The sequence below is a fragment of the Semicossyphus pulcher genome, unplaced genomic scaffold (genome assembly GCF_022749685.1).
Source record: "Semicossyphus pulcher isolate SPU_LCO1_2020_fin unplaced genomic scaffold, fSemPul1.0.p SCAF_2, whole genome shotgun sequence".
Classification (NCBI taxonomy): domain Eukaryota; kingdom Metazoa; phylum Chordata; class Actinopteri; order Labriformes; family Labridae; genus Semicossyphus; species Semicossyphus pulcher.
The window spans coordinates 9,644,902-9,666,290 of record NW_027211693.1 but is presented as its reverse complement, the minus strand read 5'-3'; the positions used below and the strand labels follow the sequence as shown (position 1 = coordinate 9,666,290).

Sequence of the window (21,389 nt, the reverse complement as noted above, 5' to 3'; positions counted from 1 at the left end):
AGTGGCTGCGGCGGCTCCACCCACCGATCTCAACTGGGCAGACTCTGGCTCTAAATGACGTCACCATCACAAGATGGCACCGCCTATCACAGGGGCTACTTTGGCTAACATTTCGTACAATGGGAGCAGATAGAGAGGGGTTTCTGAAAGAGACAGAGCTGACAGAGTCGTTGCAGGCAGAGGCCGTATGAGGGCCTGCACAGAGCACCAGTGTGAGAAAAATGATGATAAGTAAATTATGCGAAGCTACGCCACAGGTATCAGAGTGAAATATGAAGCCTGAAATTAGCATAATACCCCCCCTTTAAGAGAGATGACAAATTCATATCAAACTATGCCCGTATGTTGAGCCTTTTGGGTTTGTGTGTTCTGTGTTTAACCTGGCTGCAGATAAATGGAGTCCTGTTGGGTTCAATGAAGTAAACTGGAAGAAGCTTCCAAAGCAAAAGGTGTGATGTTTAATTCCATCACAAATACTGTTTGTCTCCGTGATGATTTTTGTCCCTGTTAAAAGAACCCTGCGTGTTTCACCGTGTGAAGGCCTTTTATGCTACAATCTGCGGCCGTGTCTTTGATCTGCCCGTCTCTTGGGTCGCTTTGGGACGGATTCAGAGAAACCTACAGGGAACTCTGGGATTTCAAACAGGGCTGTATTCTGTTTTTAGTGTGGCTGTGCAGTTTCTTTGTGTCTTATGTGCTTTATGTGGAGGCGATTTTATGTTCTCCTGTTTGTTTTTGGAGTTTTGGTCTATTACCTTGCTGCTCTGTTCAGAGACAGAGAGGGAGGAGAACAATCAGTCTTCAACTTGCAAGGTTATTGCTTCAGATATGAGACAAAAGAACAATAACAGCAAAGGTGGAAGAAATCCGTTCAAAAGCAGAGAAGTGTTTTCCATGAATAAGATTAGAAAAGTGTTTACAAGAGCTGCAGGAGAAAAGTACAAATACAAATGTTCTATAAGATAAAGTTTGACTGTGAATACACAACGACTTGAAGATGACACATGACAAAAAAAATGTGTACATAAGATAAAACTATCCTATAAATTTAGAGTGTCATTATTAAAAGACTGACTATTTGTGTTGTTTATTATGAACACAAATTAAGTTTGAATGTTTGGATTGAATTCTTACTGGGAGAGCTGACTTGTTTTCAGCCATGTTCTGGGGCCTCCTTTATAAAAGAGTAGAATCCAGACAAAAACTGTCCGTATGGAGCAAACCTGGAAATGGCGTGCGCCAAAAATAATTCAGATTTATAAAACCGTGCGCACACACGTCCTATGCCTGTTTTGTTTTATAAATCACAATCCACCTGGAAAATGTGCGAACGTGAATGAGCCTCTTATTCCGCCCTCTACACGCCCACACACCATAAATGGTCAATGCACCTTGTGAACGGGAAATGCATACAAATAAGCCAGCTGATCACAGGAGGTTGTTTACGGCAGTCACTGCTTTATTTGTAGACTTTGCTCATTTATTCTCATTATTTATATATTTATTCATTTGTTCCCTCCTGTCGCTTGTGTCGTAGTAACTCTCAGATGTACGTCTGCTAATGAAATTGTAACATTTACACGATGTGCAGGTAGTGAGCATATTCCTGTGGAGGTGACAGGTGAAGGCAGAGTCTGACACAGCCACTGTGAGTCTCCGGTGTGCACTGAGCTCCTGACGGCACAGTCGTGATCATTGCAGTTAATTAAGTCCCAATATGTTTATTAAAGCTGAAAACATACTTGCTGCTATAAACACAGCATTAAAAGACATTAATAAAAACTATTGACGCTCTGTTCTTTAAAACTTTAACACTTTTTGATGTCATTTTTTGATTTCTACATCCGAGGGTTCAGGAGACGGTCTCTCCTCTGCACTCCGGGGGGGCTGTGAAGGTGAGACAGTGCTGATCAAATATTAAGCAGACTTTGATTTCATATATGCTTATATATTTTTAAATTCAAAGGCGCTTATGGAATAAGTCTCACGACAAGACGAGTACAAATAACACTGCCAATTTCTCCTGTCTCCAAAATGTTCGTACGCATGGAGTGGAGGACCGCACATTTTCCCATCAAGTTTGTTTTTTTATAAATCCCAAAGTTTGCTTTCAAAGTGGCGTACGCCTTCTTTTGTGCGTACGCTGTGTTTATAAATGAAGCCCCTGGTCTTTCTCCCCTGCTGCTTGTCCCTGTGATGGCATTTGTCCCCATTAAAAGAACCCTGTGTGTTTCACGATGTGACGTGGGGCCACAGCCGGTGGGACGCCCATCTTTGATCTGCCTGGTGTCAGGGGTCAGTTCGGGATGGATTCAGTGGACTGTACAAGGAGTTACAAACAGAAAAGTACTTTGTTTTTAGAGAGCCATGCAATGAATGATTTATTGTGTGTTAGTGTCAGAAATGAGTCCAAAAGCACCAAAGTGTTTTCCAAGAATAAAATGAGAACAGTGTTACTACAGCTGTAGGTTAAAAGTGCAAGATGTTGCCCCCAAATGACTTATTTCTTGTTCTGATCTCCGGCCATTGTTTTCCGTGTATTAGCCAGACTAGAGGAACTGGAATAATGTCCTACAAGCAGAGACAAATGTCTCTTAAATATGCACCTGTCTGGTAATTTAAGGAACTGGACGGTTTGGTTTTTATTTTTGAAACAACTGCCAACAAAATGCAGTCAGTCCTTGGCTTGTAAGCTACAGTAACAAGTGGAAAGTGTTTGCAGAGGGTCGCAATGTCCCTGCCAGCTTAGCTGTCAATCAAAGACGGATACCGACTCACCCACTCAGAGGCTTGGAGGCTAAAGGAGCATTCCTGATGCATCACCAAAGATCTTTTTCCTTTTTCAAAACAGCAACAACATTTAACATTATCTCTCAATTATCTCCGCGCGAATCCAGCCATGCAGACAGTTTGGGGTTCATTTGTCTGCTATTTATGTATAAACGCTGTAGATATATCATCTCTGTTGTAATGGAGTTAAAGTAATAATCTTGAAGATTGTCATTAAAATAAATGTCTGTTGAGTCTCTATCTATCGCTGAATGAGGCAACACAATGGTGATTGAGCCTATGGCCCACTGATGAAAGCCTTGCATTTGCAGTAACACAGACCAGGTGTTGGTGGCGACATTCGCGAAAGAAAATCACAAGCGGCGCCCAGTTAGTGACGCGTTTTCCATCACCCAGCAGTGGTTGGTCTGCCAGAGAGGGTAGGCGGAGCTAAGCGGCTGCAAGTGTTGCGAGTAAACAGTAATCTACTATGGCTGAACAAACAAAGAAAAAGATCGATGACTACAGATACAACTTCAAAAATAAGTGAAAATCCAAAGAAAAAGAAACAAATTTGACGCTCAGATGAAGCAAACAGTCTGAAAAGGAAAGCGACCGTCAGCCAGGAAAATCAAGAGTTACAACCGGAGCCAACCGTGGTCGTCGCACATGCAGCACTGTCTGGATATCTGGGAAAGTGTGCTCCTGCAATTACCATTAATCGCCATAGGTGCCGCCAAAGAGAACGAAACTAAGATTACAACTTCAAGGCAAAAAGCTAAACCTGTCCGTCTCAAAAAACAAATAAAATTCATCTGCATATGAAAAACTCTTCAGTTATTTGTGTATATTGTATGTGAAATTACCCTTAAAGCATTGTTTGGTCTGTGGACCACCACCGGTAGCTGTAGAGTCAGCAGAAATTGCAACAATGGTATTTGGAAAGCACATAATCCCCAGGTTCTCTGTAAGAGCAATTGTCTCTACAAAATATGAGAGCTCTGTGTAAAAAAGGCACAAATCCATTTTGTGTAACTGAATGTAGCGATAAGGTCAAATTCCCATCAGCAAAACCAATTCAACGAGGGATCGAGCACAAGGACAGCCATGCATGTCGTATTTTCCAGGTCAAACGATAAAATACAAAACATCGTGTCCAATTAGAAGCAGATAAGAAAAACAAATAGCATGAGGAGGCAGACAGAGATAGGACTTGTGCCAGCGGTGTGTCCACTAAAGCTGGGTCAGCACCTGAGCCCACTGGCAGGTGAGATCACCGTGTGTGACAGGTCTCTGACAGAGAGGGTAAACAAACACACACACACAGATAGCAGGTATATTCTGGCGCGTACACACTTGGGCAGCAGAGAGTGTAATGATGCAGCAGGCAAGAGGCAACTCTCTAATTCCATCAAACTAAAGTTAAACTGTTGGGCCCGAGGTGGACAAAAATAAGGTTGTGAGTTTGCATTATGTGGGTTTGGTGTTAAGATCAAAAGTAAATGTCGAAGTCAAGTCCAGCAGAGATATTTCAAACTGACCCGAGATGTAAAAACAGCCCTCACATCTCCTAACAGCTCCACATCCCCCCCCACTGCGCTAAAACAGCAGGAGAAACGCTGGGAAAAGAGGACAGCTGCATAAATTATCAGACACTCTCTGGTTTCACAGTCGCTCTCGAGAAGGAAGGCAGAGTCGCGGCATTACAAGAAATAAAAAACCTCCAACCTTTTATTCCTTCTTATTCCTCTGCCTATATTAACACGATTTAAGAGAGTGGCAGGGATATTGAGAGCATCATATTGTTTCTCTTGTTACATTTACTGCTCTCTTGCAAATGCAGGTATTTTCAAAGAAAGGTAAATAACTCTTCCGTCTTTACATTGTAAGTTGTTTGTCTGCGAGTCTGTAAATGCAAACAGGAGCATGTTCACAGAGCCGTAATTTAACATAAAATGTTTGCTATGATCTTAGTTCAGCTTTAGTAAAGTGTTTACATTCTAACGTTTGCCACTTATGATGGGTGATGTGAGTGTTTCATACACCCGCAAAACTGGAGGGAACATTCCCCTGATCAAGATGTGGGATTATGAAAGCTTTTACTGAATCTCAGCACTACAACTACTGGCTGGGGTAATTGTTGGTGGTGACGAGGAGTGGGGGGTGCCGACTGACAGGTTGTACAAGTTGTCTGCAAGGGTCTAATATAAACGTGGACATTAGCATCAAGTTTTGTGCAGTCGTCTGTGTTTTAAAGCTCCTGTGAGGAGTTTTTGGCTGGTTATGAAACAGGCTGAAATTAATACAGATGCCTCTACATGAGCTACAAAAGCAAACCAGACCATCAGCGACAAGACTGATTGTATCTTTATAGTTATTTTTAAGGCCACTGCTGGGGGCAGGTGTCAGATGAAGCGATTAACATTGTGCTGCCATATCAGCCTTTATTCTACATTTTCCACTGCAAAGATTCACAGCGAGTGATACATTTGAATATCAAAGAAAAGTAGGATGAGATTTTCTGTTAAAAAAAACTCGACTTCCACATGAGGTAGTGCTTTGTCCACAGGGGGCGCCAAAATCAACACAAACCGAAAGTTCCTCACAGGAGCTTTAACGTTCTGCCTTTTAACCATTAAAGTATCAGTCTTGAAGATTTTAATTAATTGTTAAGTCACTATCTCTCGCCGAATGAGGTAAACAGGCAAACAGTCTAAAAAGGAAAGCGACCGTCAGCGAGGAAAATCAAGAGTTCAGATCGAAGCCAACCGTGGAAGTCACACATGCGACACTGTCTGGATATCTGAGAAGTGTGCTCACTAAAGGTGCTGCAAAAGAGAACGAAACTGTGATCTCGAGATCACCACTTTAACACCCAGCATTGGCAGCTACTTGCTAAGTTTGTCAGGTTAATCTCAGTAAGTCCAAACCCAATGTGGTCACAAGAATCATGACAAAAATGTTTGCTATTATTGCATTTATAGTCTGATCCAAATTTCAGGGCGATCTTGCCAAGTGTCCAATAATTTCACTAAAAATGAGCTTGGAAATAAGCCATTGAGAGTCAAATCATCCATCATTATCTCATTTTCTACCCTAATCACATTTAAAACCTTAGTGCACCACCACACTGTAAATGCCATTTAGTTTCAGCGCTGCAGAAAGATTACTGCTGAGCGAATATCACTATGTCACGGTCCAGTGTTCTGTCAACACAAAAACTTCTGTTTTTGCTGTGCCTGAACAACAAAGCAGCCGTCTATGTGACAGGGCTGTTTGTCAAAAATAGTCTGATTTGCATGAAAATCCCCGACAGTGAGGAAGACATCAAATCCCATGAAAGGACTCCAGCTGCAACCTCAACCTCACTGTTCATGCTCATTGTATTGTTGAAAACAAGACGCCTCTGGAAGGTCACAACTTTGTGTGCTTCCTTTTGAGGTAATAGTTTTGTGTAATCTCCATTTTTTTTTCTCCAAAGGACTTTTCACTGACGCAAAGTGTTAAGCTCTGACAAAGACACAATGTCAGAAGAGTTTTAAACATGAGGGCGTAGTGTGGATGAAAAACGATGCCGTCCTCAGGACTAGTTGTACTCTTTGAGGATGCTTAATGCAAATAAGAGTCAGTGAGCATCTCATCATCTCCTTTTCACATTCAGACATCTTTCATTATTCTCTCTTACTTATTCCAGTAAGTAATGTCCATGTGTTCTAATTTGATCCCATTTTACTTTGTAATTGATGCTTTGCTCTCACAGCAAACTTAAACATATTCTATCTTTACCTGTTGCTTTGATGGATCCCCATAGAACTTACTGTCAGTACAATAACAGTCCAGTTTACTCACCAATCTTCTACTGAGTTATTCTTCTCTTTTCATTATCGATAATTCCCAGTCACTTAATTATTTTTTGCCATATTTCAAATGCTTTTAAGGTAACATCAATAAAACCGAACACTTCCTGCACTGGTGTTTCATAACAAAGTCTGTCAGCTGATCAAAGGACAGTCCCTCCATTTCCTGGTCGGCTTTTATTTTGAAACACACAAGATGTTGCGTTCTCTTCTGACTAATTGACTAGTAGACATGAGGACCAGCACAGCTTCAAAAATCAAAAACATCTGTTGACTTTTACTGATGAGAACTTAACCTTTTTTAAAAAGATAGTCGGGTCAAAATAATTGGAATAAAATAGCGAAGAAAACAGTTTTTAATTAAAAAGAGAAACTCACTCTGTTGTAGGGATAAAATTCCACATTATTTTTGCCCATTCCTTAGTTAGAGACCAGCCAGTTAGTTTCAACTTATTTAATACCTGCTTTTATTTTGAAAACCATGATAGGAGACTTTAATAAGGCATAATGGACAAAGAGTGGAAGTAACGTATATTTTGGACTGCAACCTTCACCAATTTGAACGCCATTTTCACTAAACCATGTCATAACTGCATATATTAGCTCATTATCATGAGCTTATAAGAGGTGAGGGATGTTTGTGTGAAGGTCAGGGACACGGGGACGAACTAAGAGCCACGAAAGAGGAGATAAGCCAGAGGTCAAATGGAGACGGGCTGATGAGAGTGCTGGGGTCATTTTGAGCGACCCAGGGAGCAAACATTCAGGGTGATGGGAACTTTTCATAGATGTGACGTCTCATGGCTCCATGTGATGTTCCTCTAGGAGAGAGGAGAACATATCATCATATAGTCTCTGCTCTCTGACTTTATCCTTACTCATCCTCAGCAAACACTGAGTGTCTGGTTGCGATGGCAGCCGCTCTCTCAGATGCCGGATGGAGCCGTGTTTTTATAGATGTAACTAATTTCCCTCTGTCAGGCCGCAGCATCATTAGAACAACAGAACAGCAGATCTTCCGTCTGCACCGATATTTCCACTAAAGGTTAGCGGACATACGATATGTTTTATTACAGGAGGCGGATGAGATGTGAACAAAGGAGCTGTGTGATGTATAGGTGAGACTTTGCAGAATCAATATGACTGAAGAATCCCGGATTGTGTTTAGTGGGATGGATGGGTGAAACACAACGCAGTGCTTCTCAGTTATAAGATGTAGGACTGAAACTTATATATAATCAAATCACAGCATAATTATGACGATAAAGCTACAAATGTGCCTTCATCAGAAGGAGCCTATCCCAGCTGTCATTGGGTGAGAGGCGTGGTACACCCTGGACTGATCGCCAGTCACTCACAGGGCTGACACATAAGCTGTGTCCCAATCCAGAGGCTGCAGCCTTCGAAGGCTGTATTTGAAGGCCGATTGCAGGTCCAAGGCTGTCCCAATTCAAAGGCTCCTTCTGTTTCCATCGGGTGCATCCTTCGCAGCCCACTGTATCCCGAGATGCATTGCATCCAATTTAAACGAAATTGCGACTTTCAAATGGCAGAAGAACATACTTTAAAATGTAAACGTTTTTGGTTTCAACTCAATCGAATGGCAATTACACATGTTTAAGAAAACGTAAGGGCCCTTGAAACAATTTTTTTTTTCTAAATAACAGGTTAACTTACGCGACATTAGTTATGCTAGCTAGTTAGCCCGCTAGCTAGCTGTTGGTAGGCGACTGGAGCGGCGTTTGGTGACACAAGGGCAGACCAGACCGCCTCATTTCAGTTTGGCTTCACTGATCTATGCAGGCTATGAATGGAGCATCCTCCATGGACCGCCTCCTTCAAAGGCTGCAGCCCATCGATTGGGACACAGCTAATGACAACCTTTCACACTCACACTCACACCTACTGGCAATTTAGAGTCACCAAGGAACCTAACGAGCATGTCTTTGGACTGTGGGATGAAGCTGGAGTACCTGGAGGGAACCCACGCTTGCACGAGGAGAACAAAACATCACATAAAAAGGTCCACTTTCTCCAAACCGGGGTTCGAACCAGGAACCTTCTAGCTGTGAGGCAACAGCGCTAACCACTGCACCCCCGTGCAGCCCCATATCACAAAATAGTCTGTTAAAATAACTTGAAATTAAAGTCTACATGGGAGAACTGGGGCGATCTCTTACGATAAATGTGAGTTGACTTGTGGCTCCCCTCACAACCACAAGCTCCAGAATCCCTTCATCTCTCCAATTTGTGGACATCTTTGCTGTTGTCGTCTTCAACCTCAGATGTTTAGAATCATCCTGTGACGTGTCACTCTTTCAGTTTCGCACCAGTCGCATCATCACCCCGCCCACTCGCTCATGGTGAATGTTCCTGAGCATTACCTGAAGCAAGTCGGCTCACCCTGACTTCTTGCAGACATTTTACGAGGCAGGAAAAGGTCCGGGTGAGAAATTCGGCTGCAGCCAACTGAGGCAAAGTTTGGAAATTTCCCAGAGTGTGCTGTGTGTGTGAAAGGGGCTTCTTTTATGACATATAAAAAAAATCTTGCAATCTCCCAAAACCCCTGGATGCCTCACAATGCAGCTTGATAGCATCATTTTGCACCCTGATGACATCACTGGGGTTATTTTTTCTGACTGAAAGATTTTCCAAAGCCGCAGGATTCACAGTTTTCATGGCTGTGCACTTACCATGACTACTAAACTGAAGTTGATATAAAACAGTAGAGCTGCCGTTGATGTAATTAATGCTATTGATTTAAAAACACAGGAGGAATCCAGTCCTGTACAGCACATTGTTAGCTAGTGTTATGTTATGTAGCTGCTCAAGTCAGCAGTCCAACTCGGTCAATAACTGGCATACACGAGCTGCTCCAGCACTCACCACCTCCCCTTCAGCTACTGGAGGAGCATCCAGAAGTGTGTTGACAACAAAAGGCAGAGCTGAAGTCACAACTGGGACATTGGGGGTCCCTCTATAAGTATTGCTCATTGGGTATACAGAGCATTCATTACGCTTCCATTCTTGTGCAACCTCCATCCAAAGCCATCAGAAAGCCTTCAGGAAACAGGTCAATGAACAAAGGGAGAGAGGGAGGAAGAGGGACGGAGAGAACTAGGGTGGGAGATGGAGGAGGAGGAGGAGGAGGAGGGTCAGAAGTTGATAAGAACTGAGCTTCACTGTTCTTCGAGAAACCAGCTGCCGGAAGAGCTGCTCAAAGGCGGACAAAAAGTCTTCCCAGAGTGCTTCGCTGGCCCACAGCGACACCTCCCAGGAGACTTCTCCATCGGCCACTCCAGAGTCGGAGTCGGCACAGCAATCTTAAATCTTAGCAGTACAATTATGATGATTTCCAGATTTTGATGTAGTCAAAGCTAATTGTAGCCTTTTAAATTCAAAACTAACGCTCTCAACATGCAGTATTTACGGTCATTTTAAGAGACGAGAGGAGCAGGAATCTCCCCCGTTTTTCACACGTCTTTACTTGCTTTGAAAACCACATTTAAAACCTCGACACTACATGAAACGATGTGCCGAGGTGAACATTTTCTGCAGTGTGGTGAGGGAACATGGCTGAAATATGTTACCCTGGCAACAGTCTACAGGGGGAATGAAACCAGATCAGCGGCTGCAGACGAAGCTCTTACAAGTTATAAAACACCGCCCACGCTCCATAAATCTCAGCTTATTGATAAATATTTTTGCTTTCCCTAAGTGTTACAGGTTTCAGTCTGCTGACTCATATCAGGTCTTTGACATTATTTTGTCCTAAAGAAAACCTTTGGGAGTTGTGTGAATAGAAACTGAGCTGAGGGCGAAACAGTGTTTTAATCGAGATGAGAAGAAAAGATGAAAGTCTCTGAACTGTTCTTGAGAGCACAGATTTAGGTTTAAAAGCATCTTCAGTTGTCCTCAGCAGGGCGGGACAGACAGAATCTGAAAAGCCTTTAAATTGAGGAGATCACCAGGAGAGCTGAAACATGATGTTCTTTTAATGCTTGAAAGAAAGCGGCAGCTCGAGCTGTCTCAGGAGCAAAATAAATAAAAATAGAACAGGCAGCAGCAGTTTTTGAGCATATAGGGCGGGATGTATTGTAACTCAGAGAACATCCTAAAGGGTCCTACGTCCAGTTTTCTCTATTTTTAAGGGAAGCCAAGAGGGCACTGCATCAAGTTTTCGCCGATGCATAAGCATTCTCCATTGGACAGACACCCTAGGGGCTATTTAAAGGGCAGATAAAGTACTGCATCAAGTTTTCTCCATTGCACAAGCACCCTAAAGTTTTCACCCTGTAGGGCGATTCATAAGGTTTTCTCTTTAGGAATGTTTTATCTATGAAAGGTGCATCCAAGAGGAAACAGCTTTATTCTTTTGTTTTCTTTTATTATGGCAATTCTGTTGATTATATTTACAATCCATAATAGGTAAGTTCTTACGCAGATGCTAATTAGAGATGATGGTAGGCAGATCTGTTACCTTTGGACAGAGCCTGGTTCTGCTGTTAACCACTACCACAAGTTTTGTTGCTAAGCTAACCAGCTGCTGGCTGCAGCTAGCCTACTTATTATGACATAGGAGTGGTATCAATCTTGTTATCTTACTCTCATATAATTCAGAATACTTATTTCCCAAAATTTTTCAGTTGACTGATCAACAATTTAAATATTCATTGTGATTTACAAGGAGCAGATATGGCAGGATTAACGGTTAAAGCTTAAAGGTTAAAAGGTTAAAGTTTTTCACTGGTTATGAAACAGACTGAAATTAATTCTGATAACTCTATATGACCTACAAAAGCAAACCAGACCATCAGCGACAAGATTGATTATTTCTATATGTTATTTTTAATGCCAGAAACCACTGGCGGGGGGTAGGTGTCAGACAAATTGATAAACTGCTCGCTGCCTTTTTTACATTTTCCAGGGCAGAAATTTAAAGTGAGTGATACATATGACTGTTAAAGAAAGCGGGATGAGAGTTTTTGTTAAAAACCACCACTCAAGCATGTACAAGACAAAATCAGCAAAGAGATAAGATGTACGACTTTGTCCACAGGGGGCGCCAAAATCTACACAAACCAAGTTCCTCACAGGAGCTTTAACAGTGAACACTGCAGACATTATATACATTTGAAAAATCAACAAAACGTATTTCCCAACAGCAATTTCTTGTACATTAGTATATTTTTTCTAATGAGACAAAGTTGCCTCTGGAATATGTTGGTCGACACTCAAGGAAGATCATCAAGATTATCCTAATTGTATATTTTTTTTATTTTTTAGAATTTATGTTTTCATGTTATATTAAAGGACGGACATAAAAATGTTTAATGCAAAAAGCTCAGGAAGAAGGCTGGAGTGTAGAAAGTGTATAAAACATCTGACTTTGACAGTGGTGACCACTTTTGGAGCATCATTGGACTTGTTTTGGAAAGCAGAGACAAACCAACTAGGTTGTCCATTTTGTTTGGAGGTATACAAGGTCGAAACGTCGCTGTGCAGAAACTATATCATTAGCGCTGGCATTAAGCTGCCTCGCCAGCTGGTGACAGATCAGTTTTACATAAAGTCCCGAAGTCCAGAGGCCGTTTCTCTGTGGTGAGAACAGGCGTGTTGGAGAGGGTGAGACATCTAACAGGCAGTTCTGTTAGCTGTGACTGAACTGCAGATGATCATCACAGTCACAGTGACGTGGTCTCCTTCTCTCTCTGTGAGTGTTAAACTGATTCATCAGTTTGCTTGTGCCCAAGGCCTCTGCTGTTCTTATCTGATCAGGCTGTTTTAATGAATGTGTCTGATCACTACAGCTACATGTACCCTGTAAAGCCTTCAATGCAACATTTTCCTGCTGGTTTACTTTAATGTTTTCCATTAAATTAATCATCTGTAGTGTATCATTTTAACTTGTTCTGTGTGCCAAAGTTTCCTGTAGCATCATGAGGTCTAAACATTGATAAATTAATGACATATAGATAATTCTTGATCAAACTTTGGTGCACATATCTGTAAGTTTTGGGGCCTCATTATTGACGATCAAACTAAAGTTTCCCACTGATTGAAGGCTTATTAGAAGTTTGGATGTTTTTATAAGCAGTAAATTTATGCAGGTTTAATCTTTGATCAGTGACAGAGCCCTGATGTAAACAGTGGTGGAGATGCCTTCAGTGCCACGGTGGTGAAAATGAGGTCAGCTAATTGGGACGGCTAAATATATTTCACAGGGTGCACCTTCTCCTCTGAAGGTGATGCACAGTACAGAGTCACTGCAGCGATAAATTTAACATGCGGGTGATAATGAGGTGATTAGGACCTTCTGATGACCACAGAGCGTCTGAGGAGAGTATCTGATGACGCTAATACGTCTGCGGTACAAATAATGTACAGGTTTTCTCAAAGCAACAAGAATCGTTCCAGAATTCGACTTACCATAACTTTATGCAGCCGGACATAAAGCAGAACCAATAGGTGCAAATGATCCACATGTTTAATGCTGCTGTGCACTTACTGTGCATATGCATCCTCAGAAAATTTCAGTTCAGTCAATTGTTGGAAATCTTTTCTTTCAGTATCACTTTGGAGGCTATAGGCAGAAAATACTGCCTTTTCCCATCTTGACTGTAATAACAATTTTCAATAAAATTTTATTCGCCTAAACTATTTTAAATGTGTCGGTATATAATGGTTAGTTCCGACCAAGTAATCTGATTGGACAAGAGTCATTCCATGAGTGCTGATATAGAGAACAACATCCCTGGGACTTTTCACTCTTTGTGTCACTCCGCCTCGGCCAGGTGTTCTGAATACTGTTACCTAATACTGTAAGCTGGTACCTCTGAATCACACCGCAGACTCTTATTTTACTGGTTGATGATAAATTAAAACAATCAGATAAATGTAAATGATAAAAACAGCTGATCTGTGGTAACCTGTGGACACAGAGTGCAGGAGAATGTTTGGGTTGCTTGGCAACAAAAGTCCAGCTTCAGTGTAGTTGGTGGAGCAAAAAGTAATCTGTTGTTGATTTGAAATTTTTTACGACAATTTTCCGCTTTTATAACTGTTGTATGAAAGAAATATCACACTCGAGGTTGTAGGCGGGCTTGTGGCTTCGTGTCTACGATCGAATTACAGCCATGCTGGTGTTCAGTACAACATCACTCCCTCTCATGTCATATTGCTTAATTATCACCATCAAATTCATCCATCAATCAACATCAAAGCCAAAGATGGTTTGTGTAAAATAGTAAAAATTCCCCCCAAAAATGCAAATGTTCCAACCAGACTATTACCAGTCCAGCTGATTAAATATCTTAATCTACTAACCCAATGGCTCCTGTAGTTATATAACCGTGGTAGTTACAGTCGTCACTTTGCATTCTTGTTGACACAATATAAGCTCATTATTTTGGAGACAAAGGAGTAGCTTTGTTAGAATCACACACAGGTGCTCTTTGGATACTTCGGCTTTGCTGTGGTTAATTCATCTTGTGAACGTGCGACTGCATGGGTGAAAAAATGAACTCAATCAGCAGTGATCAGTCAGCAGTGGTTTGCTCACCTTGTTGAGTTACCCTTATCAGTGGAGTGGGAGTGGGAGGACATTTGTTTTGGAGTTTTAATCGTCCAATTTGACATTTCAAACTTGCTTCTGAACCCAAGCAGGTAAAGATAATTTTAGCAAGCTCAAAAAATGTTATCAAAAACAAAAGTTGGAAGGTTGGAAGAAGCTCCTTTCATAGGAAATGCATAAAAGAAGCTCAGCCACAGCCCCTATTGATACTAGTGTCACTCAGACACACACAAGTGAATCTGTGTGTGTGTGGTTGTGTGTGTTTATGCATGTGTGTGAGGAGAGAACAAATATTATGCTTGCAGGCATATGCACCTATCACAGAAAGCTGTTTTCCTGATGTACTTGTTCTTCCTTTAGATGATTGTACCTTCTTAGTGACATCTTTTAATGCAGCTGAATAAATATGAAACAGTTGTATGAAGAAGGATCGTCTCCTCTCTGCTTGTTCTACGCTTACAGCGTTCCTTAGAAACACATCTGATGCGTCACAGCTGCTCGTCAAAAAGCTCCTTCCTTTGACATTACTGCCTCACAGATGAAACAATTAAAACGCCTTCAAGAGGAATTTTATGACCAACCAGCTCACGCAGACACACATGCAGTGTATTATGCTCTATGCTCTATTGTCTGCAACTACAGTGTTGGGATTACAAGTCCCCCAAGTCGACGGCGTGTTTATCTCATTTGAACATTCCCCGATTAAGTGAGAACTGCATTTTGCCCCTTTTTTTATCTTGTTTTTTTTTGACAGACAAACACAGAGGCACAACTTGGCCCTTACCGCAGCTTACAGACCCCGCAGTGAGCAATAATAAGATTTGTTTCAACATTTCGCTCAAGGCGTCTAATTAGGGTAACCTCATCAACGCTGGAAAGAAAGATTTAGCCAGTCGCTTGTTTTTTCTGTGTTCGGAGGGGGATTTCTGAGGGCAAATACTCGCCGTATTCTTTGAGAAGCAGTCAGATGTGACGGAGGCTTAATGGCTTTTCCACAGTCCTCACTGTTTCTAAAAGTTACCGTTTGTCGCTGGCTTTTCTTCCTTAATTAAAATGTTGAAAACTCCCTATTGAAAAGGCACACGTATGCGATGCCTCGCCCAAAAAATCTTGCTCTTTTTTGCTGTCACATCTTAGAGCCTGCTAAATCCTCCCTGAACACCTCCCTGCAATGTGAATGTGTGTGAATTCACATGTTTTGTACCGAAGTAACATGTTGTCAGACCGTCTCGCTCTGGTATAAGCTGCAGCAGAGTCATGGGGATATCCAGACTCTAAGCATGAGCTCAGAGAGTTTTAATCCAGGGCAGACTCAGCACGAGTCAGCAAAGAGAAGCCTTAGAAACACGACAATGGACCGACGTGACACAGAGACAGAAGGAAACTCTACAGCTCTATTAGCCTGCAGGGCAGGATGGCAATGAGAGCTGGTAGGATACGATTGTTTCTGTTCTATGAAGCCATGATAAGAAAGGATGTTATCTAACAAGATTCATGCTTTGCAGTAAAAAAATTGACTTATTTCACCAGTTATGACACATAATGCTAAATCATAAAAGGGATGTGGCTGCACAGTGGTGCAGTGGTTAGCACTGTTGCCTCACAGCTGGAAGGTTCCTCATTCGAACCCTTTGGCCTTTCTGTGTGGAGTTTGTATGTTCGACCCGTGCATGCGTGGGTTCCCTCCGGGTACTCCGGCTTCCTCCCAAAGTCCAAAGACATGCTCGTTAGGTTCATTGGTGACTCTAAATTGCCCGTAAGTGTGAGCGTGAAAGGTTGGCTGTCTCTATGTGTCAGCCCTGTGATTGACTGGTGACCAGTCAAGGTGTAACCCCACCTTTCGGCTAATGACAGCTGGGATAGGCTCCACTAACAGGATAAGCTGTATAGATAATGGATGAACGGATGGAAAAGGGATGTAATGCCGGAGAATGAAGGAGGATGAGGACTCCAACGTGACACAGCCATACAAGAATTATATTGTCGGCCGTAACTGATCTTGACAGAGCACAATAGTAAATGTTTATTTCTAATATTAGGACATAGGTGATAATCAATCACGAAGAAAAAGAAAATCAGTGCTGTAATATAATATTAAGATTAAAATCTTATTTCCAGAGCTGTGCTCATCACCAGGGGATGTAATTTACTCTTTATTATGGCGGTTAGTTTTATTCTAGCAGCAAGAAACATAACACATTTGTGTATAAGGCCATAAAATCCATCTGTAACTAAACATAAACTTACCGACTGAAGTTTTTTGCCTGTTAAAATCCCATCAAATTCAAACCTTATATACCGTCAGGGGTAAAGATGTTATTTAAATCGAGTTAAAGTAGCACTTTAGATTAGCGTACTATAATGTCAAGTATCATCATCCATTATCTATGCCATTTATCCTGTTCAGGGTTGCGGGGGGGCTGGAGCCTGTCCAAGCTGTCATTGAGCGAGAGGCGGGGTTTACACCCTGGACTGATCGCCAATCAATCACAGGGCTATCACACAGAGACAGACAACCTTTCACACTCACATTCACTTTTTAGAGTCACCATTGAACCTAACGAGCATGTCTTTGGACAGTGGGAGGAAGCCGGAGTACCCGGAGGGAACCCACGCATGCACGGGGAGAACATGCAGACTCCACACAGACAGGCCTAGTAGTATTTTATATAGTGCTTATAGCTTAACCTAAAAAACATATAATATTCTATAAGCTCATTGAGGATTATTATGTGTAAAATTACAATGTGCAAAGTATAACTGTGTGAGGAAACTGTAGTGGCACTAAAGGAACAATATCTTCCTCAGAAATAGAAGGTGTGATTTCACACCCACAAACTTTTTATAGTAGTATAGTTGAACAGATGAAAGATCTTCCTGTGTGTTTAATTATACATGTGCATGACTGCATCGTACATATGCATACTTACTATAGGATAACCCCAGAAAGGACAACAGTACTTAAATGAAGCACAACCGCTGTAACAGTCACTTATGTTACTTCATAGCAAACAACAACGTAAGAACAAAGTGATCTGGTGGGTTTATCGACGAATAGTTGGAATTAAATACAGGTTGACCGTATATTTCCTACATCACTATTGGTCCTACAGATTTCTCAACATTTATTGGTACATTTGGAGGCAAATCTTTTAAGCTAATAACATGTAGTTCTTAAAAGTCTAAATAAAATGTTTCTTACATTGTTGTCAATTGTGTCCGTCAAGTTCAGTTCAGTCAGCTGCAGCCCACGAACAGAGTCATGACCTCCCCTCACTCTCTATCTGGGCAACGTTTCCTCCTCTTTACCTAATTGTGCAGAATAATCTTCCCATTAGTCTGTGACAGCGAACAGACGACAGACACTTTGGGTTCTATTAGCTCCAATAAGACTAAAGTGAAATTAGATGAGTGAGCTCTCTCTGATCTCTCTGCGGCCACATCATCAGCCACTGTCGCCTGCTAAAAAGATTAGGTCACAGACTGACGGAGGTGATCAGACTGCTGTTAACGATCCATCTCTTCGGTTGACTGTGATGTACATTTAATTGCTTGTGTTGAAGAATCTGTAAAGATTTTGGAAGCACATGAACACTGGCAGTGGATGAAAGATGGCCTTGGCCCTGTGTATTTTGGCCCCCGACTTGCTGAGCTCTGCTAGTTTCTGAACTCCGAGGGGTAAAAGGCAGCAGGAGGTTGAAGTAGCCTTGAGGATGGAGCTTTTGATTTCGGGTAGAGCGGTTCAAAAACCTCAGGAAAAGTAGAAAATCGGTGTTTGAAGTGAATAAGTAACACTCGATGCCTGGGAAAATATTGCTTGGGGCACTCAAATTAGGCATTCCTCCGACTTTTGAACATTTTGGCTCATTTGCTGAGGGATGGTTGATTTAGAAAAGTAGCAGCCAAGTATAGATTAACCAGCAACAGTTAATTAACATCAATTATATTAAATGTTAGAGTAGCGTAACCCCTGAAAATCATGTTTCTGCTGACTTCTTGTGGATGTTAAATTCTCACCTTGCAGCAGTGAAGTGTACTCTGGGGTGTGTCCGTACACACCCCAGGGAGGAAACTGTCCTGAAACTTTGTTTTTTGTGCATGGTGTTAAATCAGTTGTCAAACTTCTTGTTTTGATTCATAATGAATTGTCACAATCCCAGAATTTTTAAGAAACATTTGTTGCCAATCAGGAGCTAGCTGCTGCTCTATAGATAGTACTTTATTGATCCTCAGAGGGGAATTTCGGTTGTCTATAGAGTTGCTGGTTACAGAAATGTGTGCCTTGTCTGAATTCAGATTTCAAATGCTTCCTTTAATGATATCATAAGTGTCCTTAAAGAGAGGGTATTATGCTGTTTCACATTTTAAGACATTTATATAAGTTTACAATGTTGGATGTCCAGACTAAACGTGGGTGAAGTTTCAAATCTGTAGGTAAAAACATGTTGGAGTAATCCCCAGGCTCCTCAGCTCTGTGGAGTTTGTGACTTCACAAAGTGCAGCCTCAGCAGGCTTCGGAGACCTGGCCAATCAGAAGAAAGCGGGCTTGTAGGGGCGGGGCTTCTTAAAGAGACATAGCTGACGGAGTCGTTTCAGGCAGAGGCTGTATGAGGGCCTGCATAGAGCACCAGTGTGAGAAAATTAGGATTTTTTTTTGCTGTAAATTATGCTAAGCTACTCCACAGTTATCATAGAGTGAAATATGAAGCTTGCAATTAGCATAATACCCCCCTTTAAACAAAATAATATCAGTATTGTTAAGTAACTATTCTGTAGCTTTAGGTTATGGCCAAATTTCAGAGAAATAAAGTCTTGTCACTTTGGTATTGCATTTTGATCTAATAACTACAATGCCCATGAGCCTCAGCTGCCATTATCATGAAAAAAACTGCCATAGCTGCCAGAGTCATCAAAAAAGAACCAATAAATTGAGTTGTTTTAAGATGAAGTTATCAGTTTTCTAGCAATAGCACTGTTTTGACTTGTCATTCCATGTAACAGAACAACAATGCACCAAAAATAAACCTCAGTGTTAACGTCTCCCCTGACACTTTCACACACGCAGGCTTTTATATTTGAACCAGGGAGCACAGATGCTCATCTTTTGTTCTGAGTCCATCCAAGCCTTTGGAGCGCTCTACTGTCCTTCACCCTGTGTTCCATCGTCTGTGCAGAAAATAAATTGCACTAAGTCTGGAACCAAGGGTGCCCCACATAACTCCTCCAACGTCACAACTCTGCTGGAGAGCTCAGGAATTCAGTTTAATTTAAGTTTGCATGGTGCAAGTGAGTCTGTCTTGTTCAGCAGGGACAAAGTTTGAGACGAAGAACGAACTCTGCAGCCCGCTTGATTCATTCGCCAGAGACAAATTTTAATGAGCTGCTGGTAATTTGGACCCAAAGTTCCCTAATGAAGCTGCTCTGTGCTTAACGGTACAAGAAAGTGGCTGTAAAGAGCACTCGCTGTGTGTTCGTGTGAAACTTTCAAGCAGGAATTGAATAAATCTTTCTCAAAAAGCTCCTTTAACATAAACACAGAAGAGTCAAGGTTCCATGTATAACTGTTGATACCATTCCCAAGACCACAGCAGTGACTCTTTATGCTTCCCAGCATGCAACATTTCATCAATGAGAGCTGCTACATTCAGTGCAGAAGTGGCAGGATGCCTGCAGTACTTAACCAAAGCTCGCTAATATCTGATGTATGGACCCAAGTTCCCTTTGTCAGCAAGAAATCCCAGTTATATTGTGGAAAAGGAAACGGCTCATTAGTTAAATTACATTGGAGGACACGCAAGTCCAAGTCAATAAGCCTGATTAACTCACATTTGATCGATACACATTTACAAGCAACATGCCAATCTGCTGACTATGTTTGAGAAGCAGTCTGCAGCCTCAGGATTACTGAGACGTTCAGCGTTCCTATGCACCCTCCGTCCACGGTGCCCTTCTCCGGTCTGTGCATAATGAATGTTAGAGGCCACTAAATGTACTCTCCTGTATGTACCTGAGCAGGGGGCATGAATTATTGAACAAAGGTGAATCTGCAGAGTCAACAAGATGAGGATGTAATTCAAATAATCTGATGCAAACACACGGAGTCATCATAAATGCTGGTAGTATGCCCTTAAAAGATCCTAACAAAGGCAATCATTTAGGTTTAAGGGCCTTCAAAGGATATAGGGACGTTGTATCATCTGCTGTGGAGACATCTGCTAGCAGGCAGCCTGCTCTAACTCCCAGCTCGTTACATACAACAGCTTTATCAGTGGACATATGCTTCTCAATATTACGTTTAAGTATCTCTCTAGCATCATTTCTAGATGCTCTCCTCTTGCTTATTGGCTTGTTGTGCTGTTTATGTCAGGTAGCGTACATTAAAGAGCGCGCAAGGCAATGGATTGGTCAAAATAAAAGACTGGGGTTCAATTATCATGTGAAACCAAAAGACGATATTGAGTTATTTAAAGAAGTTCAGTTTCATATATTCTTTAAATCAGTTACTTAAAGAGGCGATTTTATGCTGTTTCACATTTTAAGACATTTATATAAGTTTACAATGTTGGATGTCCAGACTAAACGTGGGTGAAGTTTCAAAATTGTAGGTAAAAGTATGTTGGTGTAATCTCCAGGCTTCTCAGTTCAGTCTGCCGGCTGCTGTGAATGCCGGCTGCTGTGAACGCCAGCCTTAGCAGGCTTCGGAGAGCTGGCCAATCAGAAGAAAGTGGGCTTGAAGGGGCGTTTCTTAAAGGGACACAGCTGACCGAGTGGTTTCAGGCAGAGGCTGTATGAGGGCCTGCACAGAGCACCAGTGTGAGAAAAATGAGGAGTTTTTTTAATTGTAAATTATGCTAAGCTCCACTCCCCTTTAAGGCATGATAATACCAACGTTACGTGACGTAAGTCTTTGAGTTATGCAACTTGCGTGCATACGTGTTTGAATCCCCAAAACCTAAACACAACCAAGAATATAGTTTCTAAAAATAACCAAGACATTGTGGTGCCTAAACTTAACCAAACTGCAATCGTTACGCAACATTAACCACATAAATTGTTTTTGAAGATCAAAAACTCATAAAATGTTAAAGTTACTCGACATGCTTCATTTTAGGGGAACCAGTTCAGCTCAGTTGGTAGAGCAGACACCCCATGTACAGAGGCGAGGTCCACTACGCATCCACTGCAGGATG

General features: G+C 41.7%; 1 protein-coding gene across 6 annotated transcripts in view; it reads left to right on the top strand.

The window, feature by feature from the left end:
- The window catches only part of gria2b (glutamate receptor, ionotropic, AMPA 2b), a 62,171-nt gene that overhangs the window by 11,532 nt on the left and 29,250 nt on the right, over nucleotides 1-21,389 (top strand). The window lies entirely within an intron of this gene.